Below are 21,429 nucleotides of genomic sequence, written 5' to 3' on the forward strand. Positions count from 1 at the left end.
CTATCATGCGCAAATCTCCTTTCCCTGCTGACTCACCTCCGTTGCTGGCTCACCTCCTTGGTCTGTTAGGCACCATGAGTACACGGGAGGTCCGTTAAAATTTCCAATTTGCACATATGAAGTCCGTATATATTCTGATCCACCAAATTTTACGCTTCCCTTACGCGCACAAAGCGGTCGATTGATCACCGCAAGCAGAGATGTGCCGTGGAACGCTGCGGTGGCTCACCCAGTCGTCTCCAAAACAATGTTGTGTCCCCGCAGGTATAGATGACAGGACACAGTAAGTAAATGCAATTATAGGTTTATTGTGGGTACAACGAGCCACCGCTGCACTCACAATGAGCGAGAGCCACCAACTGTCTAACGTGGAATCCCCCATGCACAAGCGCACACCACAGCAGCGCATGGGGGTTCTAACAATACTACTAGGCAAGCATTGCTAAACACAACATAAATGATCAGGAGTGTTATGAGCCTCTCTCTGCTAAACCAATTTGGAAACTTACAGATCATATAAATAGACATTTGAAACAATGGCATGGGCTGGGTTTACTGGATGAAGATGAGTTTACTTACTTATGAGTTGACCGTCCTAGGTACCCTTGTATATACACGTTACCAAAGATTCACAAGGACCTCCCCTTTCCGCCCGGTAGACCAGTCATTTCAGGGAATGATGGGCCTACCAAAAGAATTTCGAAATATGTGGATATGTTCTTGAAACCAATGGTCAGCAATTTACCATCCTATATCCGTGACACTAAGCACATGTTAGGGATACTTACGGATTTGAATTGGGAAGAGAACATGATTTTAGTCACCTTAGATGTCACAGCTCTTTACACCAGTATAAAGAGAGAAATTGGGTTACGTGCGATTAGGAGGATTCTTAACACCAGATCAGCTAGCGCATGGGATCACACAGAGATGCTGATGAATATGATCGAGCTTATTTTGGATAATAATGTTTTTTTATTCAAAGATAAGTGATACAGGCAAAAATAAGGGTGGCAATGGGCTCCAGATTTTCTTCCTCGTGTGCCAACCTTTTCATGGGTTGATTCGAGGAGATGAGAATCTGGGGACCTATGGGCACTGAATGGAGTGGAATCAAATCTTATTTAAGTGCATATGATAGGTGTTTGCGAAAGCGACTTTCGCAAATTATCGCGAAAATGTTACAAATCTCCGCAAACACGCGGAAATATCGCGAAGATGCAGAAGTTTTTTTCCCGCCCGTTCGCGGTATTTTCTGCGTGGTCGCGGCTCGCCAACTTACCCATGCGGTTGCTCGCGGGCGCGGCCATCTTGTTTTCACTCTTCTCGCTGTCCATGATCGCGAGAAGAAAGACGTGATCGCGCGACGCATGACGTTACTGCGGGCGCGAACTGTCGCGAGACAGCGCAAATGGCTACCAACAATCCAACATCTCGTGGAGAACACGACCGGATCGGGAAAACTTGTCGGCGAACGCGGGGATTCAGGTAAGGCGATCGCGCGCGCGAGAATGTATTATTTTACAGCGCGAGCAAGAAACAAATTATCGCTAAGCTGCGGAATGCGGAAATGTTGACATTTTCGCACTCTCCGCGGAACGCGAAAATGTCAAATTATCGCAATTGCCGCGAGCGGAACGGAAATTTAGCCGAGGCCTAAATTCAAGCACTTTGCTTAGTTCCCGAAGTCAGACTATTTTCATGAACAAGATCGGCTGGGAGACACAGCTTTGGGTGACACATGTCTGCCTGCTCATTCAACAAAATATTTGCACGTGTCTTTACAGTGTGGGCCTTTGCTCAAGCTCAAATTCATGCTTGCATTCATGAGTCAAATTGTGCAAAATATTGAGAACGATCTAGGGTTGAACCTGGAGGAATTACTAGCCTTTGGAGTCTATCTCATGTCCAGAGCTTCTTAAAACCTGGATTTTCAACTTGTAATCTGTTTCTTCTACCACCCTCCCATACTATGCCTAGCTATCAGCTCCAAGACACCAGAGGGTATATGTTGCACTATATAAATTCATATAACATAACATAACAGAGCTAAGACACTGCACTGGAACCGGCTTTGAGTACAATTATGATCAGGGAAGTGAATGTGCGCTCACACGAGCAGACGCTGAAATCTGATGTGTACGTGTTCTCAGGTCACCCAATACTCTGAGACACAAACAACAAGATACACAGCGCTGAGAATGAGTATCTATATGCCTGTCCATATATCTTGATACAGTCTATATAACATGCTGGCTCCATATTCCTTCCTCTTTCTTTGCGTGATTCCAACATATATCAACTAGAACTTTCAATCATAACTGTCTGGAAAACTTGGTATCTCTCTTGACCGAAGACCCATCTAGAATGAAAAGACGTTGCCAATCCTTCTGATCACCTATCGAATCTGAAACATTAGAAAGTCAACCAGCTCTGCATACGATATCCCAAAGTTCAATCCTGTTTGCGGTTGGGGTTTCCAGTCCGGGGCCACTACACCAGAAGAAGAAAAGAGATCTAAGTCTGCTGGTGTATGGGGAATGTTCCTCCTTTTTTGGACTGTTGTAGGGTGAGTGTGTTGGATGAGGTATGAATGCGTTGTCTGATGAGTGTGTGTAAATGGAGGCTCTATAGGGGTGTTTTGATGATTTTGAGCGTAAAGTGTGTTTTTAAAATAGGTAATTGAATGTATAGATTTAACAATAGATGTAAAGTTACACTTGAAATAATGTACAAAAAACAATGTAAAGGATTGTGAACAGAAATTAATCGGAAAGTTGTTGAAAAAAAGTATACAAAAAATAAAGAAATTGAGAATTTTGAGAAATAATTATATAGAGTGCGTTTAGATCTTTTCATATTTAGATTTACTTCATATGTGAAAAGTAATTTAAGCTCATAGGACCTCTTTTTGCAGTATCTTTTGTGTTCCCTTTTCCCCCCAGTCCTAAGCCTGTATTTAGTATGTATTAAGTGGTGGAGGGTCCCTTCTTTGGGTTTTGTCTATCCGGTTTTCATCAGTGAAGACAAGAAAACACCACGTAATAACTACCAAATTACTCCATAAATACAAGAAAGGTGAGCCGTATCTCATGCAATATCTTACTTGACATATTAATGTAATCACAGTTAAAATCACTGAAATATTCATTAAGATACATCAGGGTGGGATAATCCTCACCTTTGCGTCCCTAATAGAATTGAAAATTCTTTGAAGTGACAGGTAGAAAAACTTATATTCTATTTCAGAACCGGAGGCTTCGGATTATGCTTGTTCAAAGCTGACAAAAGCAACATTAACAATTGGTTTATGATAAAAAAAAAATAGAATCTGAGGGCAAATCAGCTGCTGCCATGATAAACCTCTAAACCGGATCACACCACAAAAGATTTAGAAGTAATAGTTCCCCTTATTGAATGCGCTTCAAAAGAGGAAGTATTAATATCAGCCCGAACAACACCCACTTGACCCATCTGGCCAGGGTGGCTGACTTCACTGGTTGGAAAGGTTTCTGTTAGGAGATAAGCAATTGACCCCCAGGTTTTTGACGAAAATCCCTAGTGCATTCTTCATAGGCTTTAAGACACCGTACCACACAAATTGTTTGATTGTCTGGAAATGCTAGATAGCTCACACATCGAGAATGTGCTTTAGTACTGTTAGATATATGAAATAGCACCAATAGGAGAAAATACTCTACCTGTTAAATCCAGTGTACGCACATCTGAAACCCGTCTACATGATATAAGACACAGAAGAACAGTGAGCTTTCCAGACAACTGCATTATAGAGAGATCCTCATCGCTAAGAAACGGAAGTACATAAACATCCCATAACTCAGAATATTTAAGTTTAGGGAGTTGAATCAATCTAATACCCCTCAACAACTTGTACACCAAAGGATGCCCACCTACCAGTCTACCTTTAAAGGATGGTGACCCGCAAAAATAGCTGACTGAAAATTATGAGTCGATCTGTAGGCCAAACCTTGATCCGCTAATGTAGAGAGGAAGTTAACTACCAGCAGTAAGTCTGCAACCAGGGGTTCCACACTTGACTCTTCGCACCAACAAACCCATCCCCTCCATGCCAAAGCCTAGCATTTGTGGGTACCAGGTGCCCATGATTGCTTAAGGTATAAAGAAGCCTGTTCTGAAAGACCCGGCATTTGCCAGCATCTCCCGAAACCCTTCAAGCTATCAGGACCAGATGGCCCACCAAGAACAGAGGATGCGAATGACTTGATAGGTCTGAAAGAAAAAAATGAAATATATATAAGTTATAATAATATTTACATTTGAATACAGGGGATTAAATAATTATATATTTATCTTTATTCATCTTCCCCTAAATCTCCATGTCTGATATAGACTTAGATGAGGCTAGCGCTCCCATCCCTAATATGGAGAACGAGGCAATCAAAAATATGATTCATGATGAGATGAGATCCTGTATGTTGTCAAATTTATCTAAAGTTATTTCTTCAAAAAGATCACTTCCCCCTGAGGAGAATGACACTAACGAAACTCAACATACACTTCCTGATGACGATCTCATTGAAATACGGGGAAAAAGATCTAAAAAAATTAAAAATATTGATTTTATCCCCAAGAGCACTATGGGAGGTCACAGCACCTCAAATTTCATGGGAGGTCTTCGCACCTCAAATACTTCAGGTGTACATAGCGGCACGACTTTTAAAGGTGTCCCTTGCAGCACAAAATATATGGGTGTCCGTAGCGGCACAATCTATCGAAGTGCTCATTTAATTGATACACATTTTGATCAAGATGATGATGATGACTTTAATGATGATGATGCCTCTGAACTTCCTGATGAATATATCCTCGACCTAGATGAGGACGATCAGGATTTTAATTCTCTACCCTTTGATGATGATCTGCCTTCCTCTTCCAAGGACACCATCCTAGACCCTCTAGCCGGAGAGATGTTTTCTCCCCTTAATATTAAGCACCCAAGAAGCAATGATTGGGTTCCACAAGAGCATGTTTGCAAATTTATCGCTAAATGGTTAAGAAACCCTCTGGAAAGAGACACACGCAATCGGTTAAGATCCGAGTGCTCCAGACCCTTTATTGAGGACAAGGTCTGCCAAACCACAAACCTCGACCCAGAGCTAATCAAATACCTTTTTTAACTCGGGCGAGATCCCGGGAAAGGCATGGAAAGATCTCTTAAAATCTGCCAAGATCGCCTCCTAGACATCCTTGAACCTCTGGCTAAAATCATCGATGCTGCAGAAGATAGCCACCTCAATGGTTCCACATTGAATACTGATGTAATCCGAGGGTGGAGCCAAAGGGCATTAGTCTTTTTGGGCAACGCCAATGCCAGCATCAATTCAGAGAGAAGAGTTGTCCTCACAAAAATTAGTCCCAAACTGACCGACCTAGCGGATAAAGAACCCTCTATCAATCCTAAAGGTTTACTCTTTGGTGAAGACATGATCAAGACCTTAGGTAAATACGTCTCTACCTTTACCACACTAGACAAAGCGAATCAAAATATGAAAAGAGTCTTCAACAACTATAACCTTTTTGTCAGGGCCGGAAGAAGGGGCCAATCTTCCGGCCGCTTCAACCGCAGGCCATATTCCAGATCCAGAGGTTACGGCGGAAGAGGCTACCAACCCTCAAACATACCTCAATTCTACCCCCCAAGAGGGAGAGGATTTCGCTCAAGAAATTTCAGAGGAAGAGGAGCATCCAGTGACATCAACCCCCAAAGTGAGTACTATTATTCTCCCCCCCCCCTCCCCCTCTCCAAAAGTAGGAGGCAGACTGAAACTCTTTGCTCACAACTGGAAACTAATTACTCAAGACCCCTGGGTCCTGAATACCGTGAATGGATTTATGATAGACTTCATAGACATTCCGACTCAATTTTCACTACCAAAAAACATTCCCCTGACCTTAGATCAAGAAAAAATTATAGAAGAAGAGATTTCCTCTATGCTTCTGAAAGGAGCAATCGTCGAAGTCCCTATGCACATGCTAAGATTTGTGAGCACATTATTCCTAGTAGAGAAAAAAGACAAAGGTTGGAGACCCGTTATAAACTTAAGGGAACTCAACAAACTCCTTGTTTACAGACACTTCAAGATGGAGGGAATCCATCTTTTGAGAGACTTGCTACTTCAGGGAGATTGGCTAGTCAAATTAGATCTAAAAGATGCTTATTTTACAATTCCCATGGCCAAATCTCATCAACCCTTTCTCCAATTTATTTGGAAAAATCATCTTTTTCAGTTCCAAGCTCTTCCTTTCGGTCTCTCCTCAGCCCCTTGGTGTTTCACCAAGGTGATGAAGACAGTTGCCTCATGCCTACGGGAAAAGGGTATTCGCCTTATCATATACCTGGACGATATCCTGATCCTGTCTCAGGATCATTCTCAAATCATTCAGGAGCTGAACTCCGTAATAAACCTCCTAGAAACTCTGGGTTTTATCATAAACAAAGAAAAGTCAATTCTATCCCCATCAAAAACTTTGGAATTTCTGGGTTTCACTGTGGACACCACAAATTGTCTCCTCCTCCTTCCTTCAATTTTTTTTTCAAAAATAAGGAAAGTGATAAGACACGTTCTCAAACAAGAGGATTTATCCTTGAGAGAACTAGCCAGACTTCTCGGTCTCCTTTCCTCTTCTATCCAAGCCATCTTTCCAGGCCCTCTAAACTATCGAGCTCTACAAAGAATAAAAGCGAAGGCTCTGAGATCAGGTCTGTGGTACGGAGATCAGATTTCTCTAAACCAAGATGCCAAGTTGAAACTGAACTGGTGGTTAGAGAACTTTTTTTATTTTATTTGTTTTTATTGAACATTTTGCAAAACGGCTAATACAGCCAACAAACACAGTAGTCCACATTAGCATGACAACGTAATACAGGGAGCTGTCAGGTTGTGTATAAAGGAGACATAATTCAATGGTCAACATGTCAACATCTTAAGTCATTATTGGACCCGGGAGTTAAATTCAATGGCCCGGGGGTCCCACCACCCCATCACATCATGCAGGGCATCTCGGACAAAGAAAAGAAAAACATAGGACGCGTGGCGGGGCGTCCCAGCCCGGCACGCTCCGTCAGCATGCCATGCGACACCCGGGCTCCAAGGCGCTCTCTCCCCAGCACCCCGCAGTCATTCACGCACAACATCTCCTTCCACTGCCCCCTCCTGATGAGCTCGGGCCCAGCTCACAAACGGTTCCCAGATGTCTCGGGGCCGGGACGCGACCGGCAACAACTCCCCAAACGTAAGTAGCTGCGTATGTCCATACGTGACGTCAGCCAGCCAACCCTTCACTGTGGGTATCCCACTTCTCCCCCAGTGGACCGCCACCCGCCTCTTGGCAAACAGCAGAAGCAACGCGTGCAGCTTGCGCGCCTGTGGTGGAGTGTCTTGAACATAACCCAAGAGCCCGAGCAGGGGGGAAGGAACATCGGAGCGACCCACAATCTGATTGATTAGGAAAAAAACCTGAGTCCAGTACCCCACCAGCTTCGGGCACGACCATGCTATGTGCAAAAAGGAGGCCAAGGCGGATCCACATCGCCAGCAGTCGTCAGTTTCCCGCAACCCCATCCTTTTTAGGCTGAGGGGGGTTCTATACACGCGATGAAGATATTTAAAATGTATGAGACGCAGCCTGTAGTTCGGCGAAAGCTCTGTGAGCTGCCTACAACAAAACTCCCATTGTTCTTCAGTTATCTCAGACTGGAGCTCACCATTCCAACCCTGCATAGACTTAAGCGACCCCACCAGGTCCGTGCGCTGCATGTTGCGATAAATACGGGTTACCAATTTCCGGGGAGACGGGGAGCCCACCACAGCCTCCAGGGCCGTAAAGACCGGAGGAGCGTCAGGGAAATCTCCAGAGAGCGCCCGGCACGCCGCTTTCAGTCTGTGGTACAGAAACAACTCGGAAAAGGGCCCGCACCGCCATCCTCCGGCGCCGGAGGAGGCACGAACCGGGCCTCAGGAAACAAGTCCGCAAAAGTGCAGGGGCGCAGCTTGACAGCGAGTCGGCCGGCTAGCCCATCAGCTACACCGGGCAGTATCGGATTGTGCAGCAAAGGAAGCGACGGTGCATACAACAGCAGCACTCCGGCCCTCTTGCGCAACTCCTCCCACACCCACTGCAGCATCCCAGCCGTGTCCACGTCTGTTCTTGGGCGCCGTGCCTTGGCACAAACCGCCACGCTCAGCGGTAGAGGCGCGACCGCGTCTCGTTCCACCGCAACGTGGGGTTGATAGGGGGTAGGGTGGGCCCAAAAATGTACAAACTGAGCCTGCGCACAGAGGGCATACAGCTTCATGTCAGGAGCACCCAGGCCTCCTTGTCCCAGTGGCAGCACCAGCGTATCCCACGCCACCCTGGCCTGTCCGCCCGACCATACCAGCGCCACCAAATGGGACCGCAAAGTAGCAAAAAAATGCGAAGTCAGCGGAATAGGTATATTAGCGAATAAATAAAGAAATGTAGGTAATACTACCATTTTTGTCAGTGCAATCCGCCCAACGAGCGACAGGGGCAGGGAGGACCAGGATTTCACTTTCTCACTCAACCACATCATTGCCCTGCCAAAGTTGAGGCTCCATATTTCCTGAAGGTCGCGGCTAAGCCAGATCCCCAAGTATTTAACCACTTCAGCTTCCCAACGCAGAGGGTAGTCAGAGTGCACCTCACTAGTACCGTCCGTAAGGGGAAAAATGACCGATTTGGACCAATTAATGGAAATGCCCGCAAGGCCCTCAAAGCGGACAAATTCCCGTGGTTAGAGAACTTAGACGCTTGGAATGGCCGAGCAATCTTTGGCTAAGCCCCAGATTTTATCTTAGAATCAGATGCCAGCCTTCATGGCTGGGGTGCATGTTTCCTGGATCAGAACACAGGAGGAGTGTGGTCTCAAGAAAAATCTTCTCTACATATAAACTTTCTAGAGCTCACTACCGGTCTTTACGCTTTAATGAGTTTCAAAAAATTCCTTCAAGGGAGATCTGTTATCCTAAAGATGGACAACATGTCTGCTGTTGCCTACATAAACCGTCTGGGAGGTACGAAATCTGCAGATCTCTCGAATCTAGCAAAGAAACTTTGGATGTTCTGTCTAGAACACAAGATCTCCCTAAGAGCAGAATATCTCCCATGAAAGACAAATCTATATGCAGATTGGAACTCAAGGTTCCCCTTAGATCACAGCGGCTGGAAGCTCAACACCTCTGTTTTCAATTCTCTCAACAATTTCTGGGGTTCTTTCCAAATAGATCTCTTTGCGAGCAGACTAACATTCCAACTGATGAATTACTACAGCTGGATGCTCGACCCGGGTGCTCTAGCAGTGAACGCATTTCTCCAATGCTGGAAAGGGATCAACGCCTATGCCTTTCCCCCTTTCGCCATGATACAGAGAGTCCTCCAGAAAGTCAGACTTCAACGAGCTTCAATTGTCCTAGTAACTCCCTTCTGGCCATCCCAAGCATGGTTTCCCACTACTCTGGAACTTTCTTATGACCTTCCCCCCCTCGCAGATCTACTCTCAGACGTGGACGGTCACATTCACCCTCTAGTCCTATCAGGGAATTTGAACCTTCTTGCCTGGAGAGTGTCAGGAGATCCTACCATCTCACAGGACTTTCATCAACAGCTTCAACTCTCTTCAGCGTGTCTTGGGCCCCCGGTACACACTACCGGTATAACAACATCTGGAAGGTTTGGTTACGTTGGTGCCTGGAAAGGAACCTGGATCCTGTGGAGGCTCCTATCGTTCACATAGTTAATTTCCTTGTCGATCAATTTGAAAGGGGACTTAGTTATAGATCGATCAATTGCTATAGATCAGCAATCTCCGCAGGCCATGCTCTCATTAATGGTAAAACAATAGGCAAAAACAACATTATTTGTAGAGTCCTCAAAAGTATCAGACTTAGAAGACCTCCTAAATCTAGATACCAATCTCTATGGGATGTCAATGTCATTCTTGACCTCTTTTGTAGTTGGACTGATAATAACCTTTTGAATAGAAAGAATCTCTCCATCAAATTAGCCACTCTACTCTGCTTAGTTTCCTGCCGTAGAGTTTCTGATGTTAAAGCTCTTGATATTTCATATAGATCCTATGACTTGTTTGGAGTCAATTTCGATTTGTATAGAAGAACAAAAACTATGTCTGACTCTATCTTGTACCCACAATTTGACCTTTGCCCAAAACTTTGTGTTGTAAACTGTATGAAAGAATACGACAATAGAATGAGTTGTCTCCGTCCTTCTGGTGTAAATCTGTTACTCATCTCCTTCGTTAAACCTCACCTAGGTATTAGCTCTGCTTCTATCGCTAGATGGGTTAAAATCGTTATTAAACTAGCAGGTATTGATCTAAATATATTTAAACCTCACTCCAACAGAGGCGCTATGGCCAGTAAATCCTTCTACTCAGGTGGTAAGTTGAATGATATTCTTAAAGATGCTGATTGGTCTAATTCTACTACCTTTGCAAAGCATTACTGTAAACCAATCTCTCATATGTCTGATGTTGTACTACATGGCTACCAACATGCATAATGGTAGCCTCCGGTCTTGTAATGAAATTGCGATTCTCCTATTACCATGACTAGAGAATCTAGATTTCATTAAAGACACGGAGGCTAACATTATCCCTCCCACCCTTTCCCTGGGTGGTTGATTTATGGCTTACAGTTCTTATATCGCTATTTCATTGTGACACTTTTATATTGGTATTCTATTCAATGTCTAACTGCATAAAATAATTTTGTTGTTCAGTATAAACGCTTACTTGTCTTCTCTTTGAATATTTGTACCATTCTTGTTCTTCTTATAACTTTACTTTTCTTTTCAGATAACCTATCCTAAACTTCACGATCTTCATTTTTGGATGAGTTCTTTCATCGTTTCTTCCATATCTTCATGACGACCTAAAGAATCTACCTGGACTCTAAAGTTTATTGGACTTATCCTTCTCTATACCACATTTTAAAAGAGGCTGATTGTTATGTCCTCATGGCTTTTGTATGTCTTCTTGTTGTTCTGTTCTGGAACCTTTCTTCTTTATGATGTATGCGGCTGCTTGGTGACGCATTAAAAGTAATATGCATAATGTTAGCCTCCGTGTCTTTAATGAAATCTAGATTCTCTAGTCATGGTAATAGGAGAATCGCAATTTCCAGTAACAAAGGAAACCAAGGATTAGATTGCATACGGTCGTCACCAGAACCAGTTCTGCCCTCTGTTGTCTCATCTGAGATATGACTTTCAGGATTATGATAAAGGGATAAAAGTAGTAGTGCAGCTTTCCCTGCCAGTTCTGAAGGCAAGCATCCATACTTGCTGCCAGAGAATCTGGTCTCCAACTGAAGAAAACCAGAATCTATGCGTTCAGCTGGGAAACAAACAGATCTGTCATACAAGGGCCCCATATTAGATTGAGGCAGTAAAAGACTTCTCAATGAAGCTTTGAATCACTGGAGTCCCTCAGGAATCAAGGTTTCAACCTGCAACTACATTCAATTTGCCTGGGATGTATTCTGCAATCACTGAGATCCTGTACTGACAACAAGAATGCCAAAAATCCTTTGCAATCCCCACTAGGGTGCAAGATATTGTTCCCCCAAACTAGTTGATGTGCCTTACAGCGGAGATATTCTCCATCCACAAGATAATACAATATTGTGCTTTGTGAGGGGATAACTTCTTGATAGCAAAGGAGCCTGCTAGCAATTCCAGACAATTGTTATGTAATTGAAGTTCAGACAGGGACAATTGACTGCCAAAACGGAGCATTCAATTTCTTTTTTACAGGTGTGACAAATGCCTTGCATTATAGTAATAATAATGGATAACAGACGGTCTGTGTAAACAGCTGACACTTGGTCGCCCTATACTCCTAAATGTTGATGCGCTTTGTCCTGACAGATATGGTGAACATCTATATAGGCCTAATTAGAGGCACGATTACTCCCAGTAGCAAACATTAAGTGGGTGTGCACATGTGGAAGGGCAAAACGTCGTCACTTAGAGTGACACTGAGTGAAGTTATCTAATGGCAGAAGTTGACTACACCCTTGGTAAGAGAGAAGCAGTGTTGTTCTGTTTCATCTTCTGTCCTGAACAAAATAGTTTATTGCTGCGACCGTCTTCTGTGAACCAGAACAGTAGGTAGCAAAATGAAGGCATGAGTTACATTGTGGTCCCTCTCTCCCTGAGGCATAAACAAGTTATTTTGTCAGGATATGACATGCTCACTGATAAATAACTGACACACACAAATGAAAATGGACACAACTTTAAGGTCTTCTAGTGCTGTATCTGTAAAAACATCAACGTAACATTGGTTTTGACTTTAGGGTATTTTTCTTGTTTAAAGTGCGGCCTGCGTATATTCTTGCAGCAGTGCACCACAAACGTACTTTTGTGCCTTGACAAACAGAAACCTGCAATGAGTCCAGACTAGAATAGGTGGTATTCCCTGTACCAGATGTACTGGGTATCCACATTGAAATTAGTCAAATCAAAATCAAATCAAAAACAGCTTTATTCGATTGCTATTTCAGACAATCATAAAAGCACATAAAAGCAAACAGTTTGATACACAAGATAAAAACGTGTTATATATAAGTCATTATAAAATTCAGAGTTAATAATGATAAGCCATTGCATCTTTATGACCTAGGTACTTAGATTACAATGCATTTCCTGTGACTATATACTTTCTTTAGAAACATTCCTATCCTCCACACTCTATGTACATTATCCAAAAGCTGTAATACAATAAATGCGAGGCAACATTGTCTAATCCCCAGAGATTTTAAAATTAGAACAATCCAAACTTTCCTTAATTCACAAAAAAATCTACAGAATAGGACAACATGTATAGTGGATTGATCTGAGTGCTTATCACAAGGACACAGTTGCATTTCTCGGGCCCAGTCATTCAATTTTTAAAAAAAATGTTTTTATTAAATTTAGGGCATAATAACATCACAAAAGATAACCGTAAAATACAGTTGGTTGTCCCAGCCTCCTTAAATATTGCACATACCATCACCACCGACATTACATGATGAGACATAATTATAAACCCAGAAAGTCTCGTATCACCTCCCCCCACTTCATTCCAAAACCTCTTCCCTTGGTAGTTCAGGTGGCTCACAGATATAGCCTCTGTATTTATTCCAGGCTCCCCATACTTTTCCCCATTTCTTGGGACAACCTCGGTTGATGTACGCAGCTTTTTCTGCCACCATAGCTCCATCCATATCATTACACCAGTCACGGAGCGTTGGTAAGTGACTGGAGCCCCACAGTCATGTGATATTACGCTTAGCAAACATTATTCCCAAGGTCGCCCAGTCCTGCGCCTGATGATTCAAGTCATTGTGTTCCCATATATTCAATAAACATCTTTTAGGTTCTGGTACCATTGATACCCCCTCTGTCTGCGATATAGTTCTCATCACTGCTACCCAGTACGGCATGATTTTCGGGCACTGCCATATAGTATGAAAATACGTACCCTTCTCCCCACACTCCCGCAAGCAATATGGATGAGTAGCCGTTCCTATTTTGAGCAGGGTTAATCTAGTATAGTATGTACGCTGTAGTATCTTTAATTGTATTAACCTTAACCTCGAGGGTATCGCAACTTCCCGCGGTGACGAGAGCGCCATCCGCCAGTCCATCTCGTTGAGATCTCCGAGGTCCGAGGACCATTTGTCTTTCAATATCTGTGTAGGGTCAGGCAGGTTATTAATTAATTTACAGTATGTAAATGAGGTGGCCCTCTGTGGCATATAGTCAGTCAGCAGCCTATCCTCCAGGGAGAGGCCTCCGGTAGCGTGGTGTCTGGTGGTATAGCCGCCTGTAGTGCATGCTTAATCTGTAGGTACCGAAATTGTTCAGTGGGTGCCAGTTCGTATTGTTCCTGCAGTCGTTCGAACGGGATCACCCCGCCCTTAACCCATAGGTCGCCCACTGTGGAGATGCCTATTGCGTCCCAACTGCTGAATCCCTTACTATTTCTAAGTCGCCCCAACTGCTGCGTTTCCCAAAGTGGAGTGAGTTGTGTAAGAACGTCCTGCCACCCCAGTTTTTTTGTGCAGAGTACTATATAATAACTGTATGCGCCGTTGGTCCAATTAGGGGGTGAGTTCGCTTTCGATTGTACAGGGCCGCCATGACGCCTCCATCACCCAGCCCATATCTGTCCGCTCGGAACGCTGGGTCTGCTTGTGGGGCGTGGATCCATTGATTAATTATTTTTAACTGAGCTGCCCAGTAGAATCATTATATGTTTGGAAGTGTTATACCCCCATCGTACCAGCCTTTAACCAGTTTTTCCATCGTAATCCGTGCCGGTTTACTTCCCCACAGTAAATTAGAGACCGCTGACGGTATAGTTTTAAAATAGCGCGGCGGTAACGGGAACAGAGTATTTTCTAGGGCAAAAAGAAACCGCAGGAGCGCCATCATTTTAAAAAGCTCTGCTTTTCCAAGCAGCGTCAAAGGTAAAGTGTGCCAGTGTGCTATATCTTGTTTTAGACGGTCTAAGGGGGGTATAAGATTTTTTGTGAGGAATTCATCGGGTCGCGGCGTCACATAGATACTAGGCCTGGGCGAAAATTTCGTTCCGTTCGCGGAAATTGCGATAATTTGACATTTTCGCGTTCCGCGGAGAGCGCGAAAATGTAAAAATTTCCAGTTTCCGCAGCTTGGCGATAATTTGTTTCTTGCTCGCGCTGTAAATTAATACATTCTCGCGCGCGCGCGATCGCCTTACCTGAATCCCTGCGTTCGCCGACAAGTTTTCTTGATCCGGTCGCGTTCTCCATGAGATGTTGTATTGTTTTTAGCCATTTGCGCTGTCTTCCGACAGTTCGCGCCCGCAGTGACGTCATGCGTCGCGCGATCACGTCTTTCTTCTCGCGATCATGCACCGCGAGACAACTCAAAACAAGATGGCGGCGCCCGCAAGCAACCACATGGGTAAGTTGGCGACCCACAACCATGCAGAAAATCTCGCGAACATGCCGGAAAAAAACTTCCGCGTCTTCGCGATATTTCCGCTTGTTTGCGATAATTTTAAACATTTGCGCGGTAATTTGCGAAAGTTAATTTTGCAAATTCCGCCCACCCCTAATAGATACCCAAGTATTTGAAGTACTCCTCTGTGACCAAGAGGACGCAATCTTTAGGGAGCCGCGGTGGTGGACCAACAAGTACGAATAGGACTGATTTGGACCAATTAATAGTATAGCCATATACTCGACCATAAATCTCACAAACATTTAGTAACACTAAGATGGAATGTCTGGGGGAGGCCAGGTATAACAAGATGTCATCCGCATATAAGGAGATACGGTCCTCCCATCCCGCCGCCCCATTGAGTCCCCGGATGGTCGGCTCCCATCTAATCAGCACTGCCAATGGTTCAAGCACCAGGGCGAACAACAATGGGGACAGGGGACAGCACTGACGGGTACCGTGTCCCAGCGAGAAGTCCTCCGACATGTGTCCATTCACCGTAACATGTGCTAAGGGTTTTGAGTACAACAGGCGCACCCACGTGCAGAATTTAGGGCCAAAGCCTAGGTGCTTAAGAACTGCAAAGAGAAAGGGCCACTCCACCATATCAAACGCCATTTGGGCGTCTAGTGAAAGAATGACCGCCGGTTCTTGTATATACGGTATACGGGCCATCACCCCTTGGAGGTGCCTCAGGTTAAGAGCCGTGTTGCGACCTGGTATAAATCCCGACTGATCCGGGTGTATTAGGGTTGCCAAATGTGGGGTCAATCTAGTCGCCAGGAGTTTAGCGAGAATTTTAGCCTCCGCATTGAGCAGCGATATTGGTAGATATGAGGTGCATTCCTCGGGCGGTTTTCCCGGTTTGGGAATCGCCACTATGGTGGCTGTTCGTTGGTCTTGCGAGAGTTCACCCACAGCCAGACTTTCGAGATACAGCGACCCGATTGCTAACTGCAGCTCTTCCGCTGTAAGATCAGCCTCAAGCATGTGGGTTGCCTCGGGTGTTAATCTGGGCATTTTGATGTTTTTAAGGTAATCCTGCGCCTCGTCCACCGTAGTGGCGGACGAGGACTTGTAAACTTGGGTGAAATATCCGGCCAGAGCACTTACTATTTCTTTAGGGTCAGACACTAGTATTCCCTCTTGAGTTTTTATCTGTGCTATCCAACTCCTGGCTCGCTCTTTTTTGTTGAGCCAGGCCAAAAGTTTACCCGCTTTATCCCCTATTTCATATATCTTATGTTGTGTAGCCTGCAGCCTGGATTTCGTAATTCCTTGTAAGTGTTCCCTATATTCTTGCTGCTGGATATGCAGCGAGTGGGATGATTCCGATGTCGGGTTTTGTGTATGATGGTCTTCAGCCTGGTGTAATCTCGACTCTATGTTAAGTAACTCTTGTTGTGTGTCGCGTTTGTAACCCACTATAGATGCAATGGCTTACCCTCGAATAACCGTTTTATAAGACTCCCAAAGGGTGAATAATGAGGGGACCGATGTTGTATTTTCTATAAAGTAGCAGTGTATTGTAGTGCGGAGGTACTTGAGGATTTTGGGATTGTGCAAGTAATTAGGATAGATGGGGTAGATACGTCGTCTAACCTTGTGATGACATATGTACGTCAGTAACACTGGGAAGTGGTCTGAGATTCCCCTAGGTCTAATCTCTACGTTCGCCACATTCTGTAAGCTGTCCGCTGACGTCAAAAAATAATCTATCCTCGAGAGGCTATTATGTACTCCCGACTGATAGGTAAACTGGCGTGCTGTGGGTTGGTGACATCTCCAGGCATCCATGAGACCAAGGGCTTCTAGAAAACTCTCAATACGGGATATTCCAGTAGTCTGAGGTTTAGGGGGATGACGATCAAGAGTCCCATTAATTGCAGCATTAAAGTCCTCCCCTATAATCATTTCCCCCTCTGGGAGGGTGAATAGATACCTAATGAATGTCGGGAGGGCCACTGCGTGGAGCGCTGGAGGAATATATACCGACACCACATTAAAAGACCTCCCCTCCCATTGACAGGACATAGCAGCGAAGCGGCCCTGGTCATCTGTCCATGTTTGGTTAATTATCAGTGGGAACTGCTTTCTCACTAAGATACCTACACCCCGCGATCCGGAGGCAAACTCCGAGTGTACAATCATTTTAAAACACCACCGGTCCAGCGCTTTACAGGTCGAACCCGTTAGGTGCCATTCCTGTAGGAGTGCTACCGCAGGTGCACACCGTTTTAGATACTGGAGAACTAGACCTCTCTTGATCTTGTCCTCTAGCCTGCGGACAATCCATGTAGTCAATGACAGAGGGGCAACTGAGGATAGAGGGGATGTTGGTGGGTTGGGTTGTGGTGAGTCCTGAATCCTCATTCCTGTCATAGTTAAAGCATGTAGTCAAGGATGTGCATCGGGAGTGCTTCCTGCAACCAACACCTGCTAACCAGGTTAAGATCTGTGCCCTCATAAAAATAACAACCAAAAACGCTAAACAGTGTAAGAACGACCCCGTCCCCCCCACCCTCCTCCCTGCCTCCCTGCTTGACGGACTTATAACTACCCGCCACCCCAACAGTGCAGAGCGCTTAATACCCATCCCTGTTACCATAACTTGGGGGTGAGAGCAAACGTCCGCCATCCGTGGAAACCCTCTGTTCCCCCTTCACCAATAGCGGTCCCTGTTCCCTCACAGTTCGTGCAAAGCAGGCGGTTGGAAGGCATGAGCTCCCCCCAACGGGTAGGTTTTGCGTCAATAATAATTTCCTCAGAACCCCAGATATGTCATTAGTTAGGTAACCGTACTGGATTAATTGCAGGTAGTTTGGCGACATGACTCTGGGTGTCAGCTTCACGGCATGTCGAGGCCCCGAGCATCTCATCCTCTCAGGTTACGTCTTCTCCACTTCGTTGTTGAGGACTGGCCACTTTCATGGCCATCTATTCCGGGCCTTCTCTTACAACAGTGCCATTTTGGTGGTCGCATCCTCTTCCTCTGCGCTCTGAACGTGAGGCTGTGCGCCATCCTTCTAGCCACTCCTGCGTGTCCGTCGGAGAGAGAAAGAACTACGCTATTCCTTCGGCTTCCACCAGCAGTTTTGCGGGGAACAGCATGGAGTACTTGATCCCATGCTCACGGAGTGCTTTTTTGACTTCAAGGAAGTCGCGGCGCTGCTTTGTGACTGCTGCAGTATAGTCTGGAAAGATGGTAATAGTGGTGTTGTCAAGCCGTAGAGGGGGTGCAGTAAGTGCGGCCTGTAGTATTACGTCCCAGTCCCGGAAGTTAAAGATACGTGCCAGGATGGGGCGTGGAGGGGCCCCCATGTTTAGGTCTGCCTCTGGGGACCCTATGCACCCTTTCAACTGAGAAATAGTTGGAGAGACCCTGTGGGTGGAGATGGTTCATGATGAGATCTTCCACGAATAGGTCAAGGGCTGGGCCACCTGTTAGTTCCGGCACACCTATAAGGCGGATGTTGTTTCGCCTCGATCGCCCTTCCTGGTCTTCCAGTTTAGCAGCCAGCAGCTTGTTATCCGTTATGAGTTGTTGCATTTGTTCTTTGAGTACGGTCGTATCATTCATTAGGGTGGTTGTTGTGACTTCCTCCTTGGACACTCGGTGGACATTTTGTTGAGGTCAGCCCGGATTAAGGAGAGTTCCGTGGAGAGAGTCACAATGCGGGAATCCAGGGACGTGTGTACTTTATTCAAGGTAGCCATAATGTCTTGCAAAGTCACTTCCGGAGTGTCTGCGGCTTTCGAGCTTGGCACTGGTGCCGTATCTGGATCTGCATGATCTGGCTGCGACTTCGTGTAGTCGTATTTTTCTAACTTCACCTGGTTCGGCCCTTTTGCATTTCTGCCGCTCATGGTGACCACGGGGGGGAGGGCGTTTATACGTTGAAGGTGGAGGATCGTAGTTACCGCTGCCTGCCAGAGGGCTTATTGCAGCCCAAGCGGCCTGTCAGGTTTCTCACCCGGCTCTCCTGCAGTATAGTATTCGGGGTACCCCAGGACTAGCACCGTCCACGTGGTCCACTGCGGCCGCTCACCCCACTGATGTTCACCAGACCGGGCCAGTGCACTGTTCACAGAGGCAGTCTCTATTGCTATTATTGCTATTTTTGCTATTATTGCTATTTTCACAGAGGCAGTCTCATCTCAGATGATAGGGCGTCACTTCACTGCAATGCGCTACAAACGCGCTATGATGGTTTAAGCAGACTATAGGCGCTCCCCTGGAGCTGCACCGCGCCACGGCCACTCCAATGGCTGTGGCAGCCCCCCTCGCCGGAGCTCCGGCGGTGTCACAGCACCACCACGGGGTGGCCACCAGCCGGATGCTGCCTCCGCTCCGATGCCCCCGCTGCTCCGGTCCCGGCAGGGGGAGAGGTATTTTACCAGTATCACTATGTGCAGATGGGGAGCCTCCCCAGTTTTGCAGCCGGCTGAGTGTGTAATTTAGTCCCCGGCTCACCTTGCCGGGAGTAGGCCCCTGCACTCGCCCGCTCCGCCCGAGTCATCCGGTCCTCCCTGCCGATCTCAGACCGGGATTGGTGGATACCCTGGGGCTTCCGATGTTGCTGGCTACACTTTTTGGGAAAGGGAGCCGCCGGATAAATGTACGGATGGACTTGGAAGTTCCTCTGACCCCGGAACTTCCCTAGGTCGCGGCCATATTCAATGGCCGCTAGCCACGCCCACCCCCAGTCATTCATTTTTGGAAAGCGTACAAGTCTATGGAAGATCTCAAACCTAAATCTAGTCAAAAAGAACCTGTTATGGCCACCAGGTACAATTGTTAAGTATGGTTGTATACTGAAGGTAGTTAAAATCAACTGGTGATACTGGGCACTAGGCTTTATAATCTCTGCCGAGATTCTTAATTTGTCCAGTAACAGGGGGCCCTTTTTTTCTAGGTCCTTTCTCGTGACAATCTGCATGGTACTCAGGTCAGTAAAATATTCTATGTGACCTAGGTCACGCATAAAATCTCGATCGTACCTCATCCAGGGGATCTTTAGGACCCCTTCCAATTCCAAACTGTCCATTAAAATAACCAGATTTAACTGTGTTTCTGTTTTTGTCCAGATCCTATGCCATAAAAGAATAGGCTCCATTTTCATCTGATCGGAGATGTATGGTAAGCCCAACTCAGCATGACAAACATACGAAGATGTGCTACTCGGAACAGAGTCAGAATGTATCTTAAGAAGGTATTTTCTACCATTTGTAATGGGTGCGTATAAGCAAAACCCCACACCCCTTCCCCATACATAGCCGTGGAGATACATTTAGCTTTGTAAATCTGAATAAGCTCCACTGGCGGTCTCCTGACCAGTTTTCTCGAAAAATTAACAAGTGCGGGTGTAGTCTTTTAGAACGCTTGTTTTTTTGCTAATACGGTTTGGACCCATGAATCATTTTGATCAAAGAGTATTCCGAGATATGAAAATCTCTTTGTGGGCCCTATCTTCTGTCCTTCCACAAACATATCCCTGCACCTCCGGCTACCACAGCCACACCTCATTATAAAGATCTTTGAGGTGTTCACCCTGAAACCAAGATTACTCATAAAATTAGAAAAACTATCTAGAACCCTCTGCAGACCTACTTGCGTGCGTGACATTAGAACCGCGTCGTCCGCGTAAAGAAGGGCAGGCATTGGACGTCCAGCTATTTGGGAGAAATCTTGACTATCCTAAATCAACGCCTCTCCCAGGCCATTAATATAGAGGTTGAAAAGTAAGGGGGCTAGGACACAACCTTGCCTAACCCCCCTCCTTACTGGGAATGAGGCAGAGCTATAACCGCTCAGGCTAAATCGGACTCGCACCTTAGCATCACTATATAGATGCCGAAGAAAGTGGATAATTTGAGTATCCACCCCCATATCCTCGAGGATCTCCCAGAGCTTGCCATGCATCACAGAATCGAAGGCTGCAGTGAGATCCACATAAGCTAAAAACGGCCTACCCTTCTTCAGCAGTGTATACTTCCCCTCAAAAATAGCTAAGTTTAAACTCTGTTCAATCGTCCCTAGGCTTTCACGAAAACTGTATTGAATATCAGATAGGACTTTGTTGTCCTCTGCCCATACGTTTAAACGTTCTAAAATTATTCAACCAACTAGTCAGAGAATCCAATAATGAAATGGGCCTATAGCATCCAGGATCCTGACGGTTCCCCTTTTTGAAGATTGGCACAATAATAGATTCAACCCAAGTTGTCAAAAAGGGGCAAATCAGCTACCAGTAAATACCTGGGTGATAATTGGCCCCCATAAAGTCATATTTGACTTGAACAAGTCTACAGGGACCCCGTCCGGCCCAGGAGCCTTCCCGCCCAGACTTGCAGAGATAGCCCGATTCACTT

General features: G+C 45.6%; 1 protein-coding gene across 3 annotated transcripts in view; it reads right to left on the reverse strand.

The window, feature by feature from the left end:
• Positions 1-21,429, reverse strand: part of LOC146789843 (SEC14-like protein 5) — a 1,062,444-nt gene that overhangs the window by 641,332 nt on the left and 399,683 nt on the right. The window lies entirely within an intron of this gene.

The sequence above is a fragment of the Triturus cristatus genome, chromosome 10 (genome assembly GCF_964204655.1).
Source record: "Triturus cristatus chromosome 10, aTriCri1.1, whole genome shotgun sequence".
Lineage (NCBI taxonomy): Eukaryota > Metazoa > Chordata > Amphibia > Caudata > Salamandridae > Triturus > Triturus cristatus.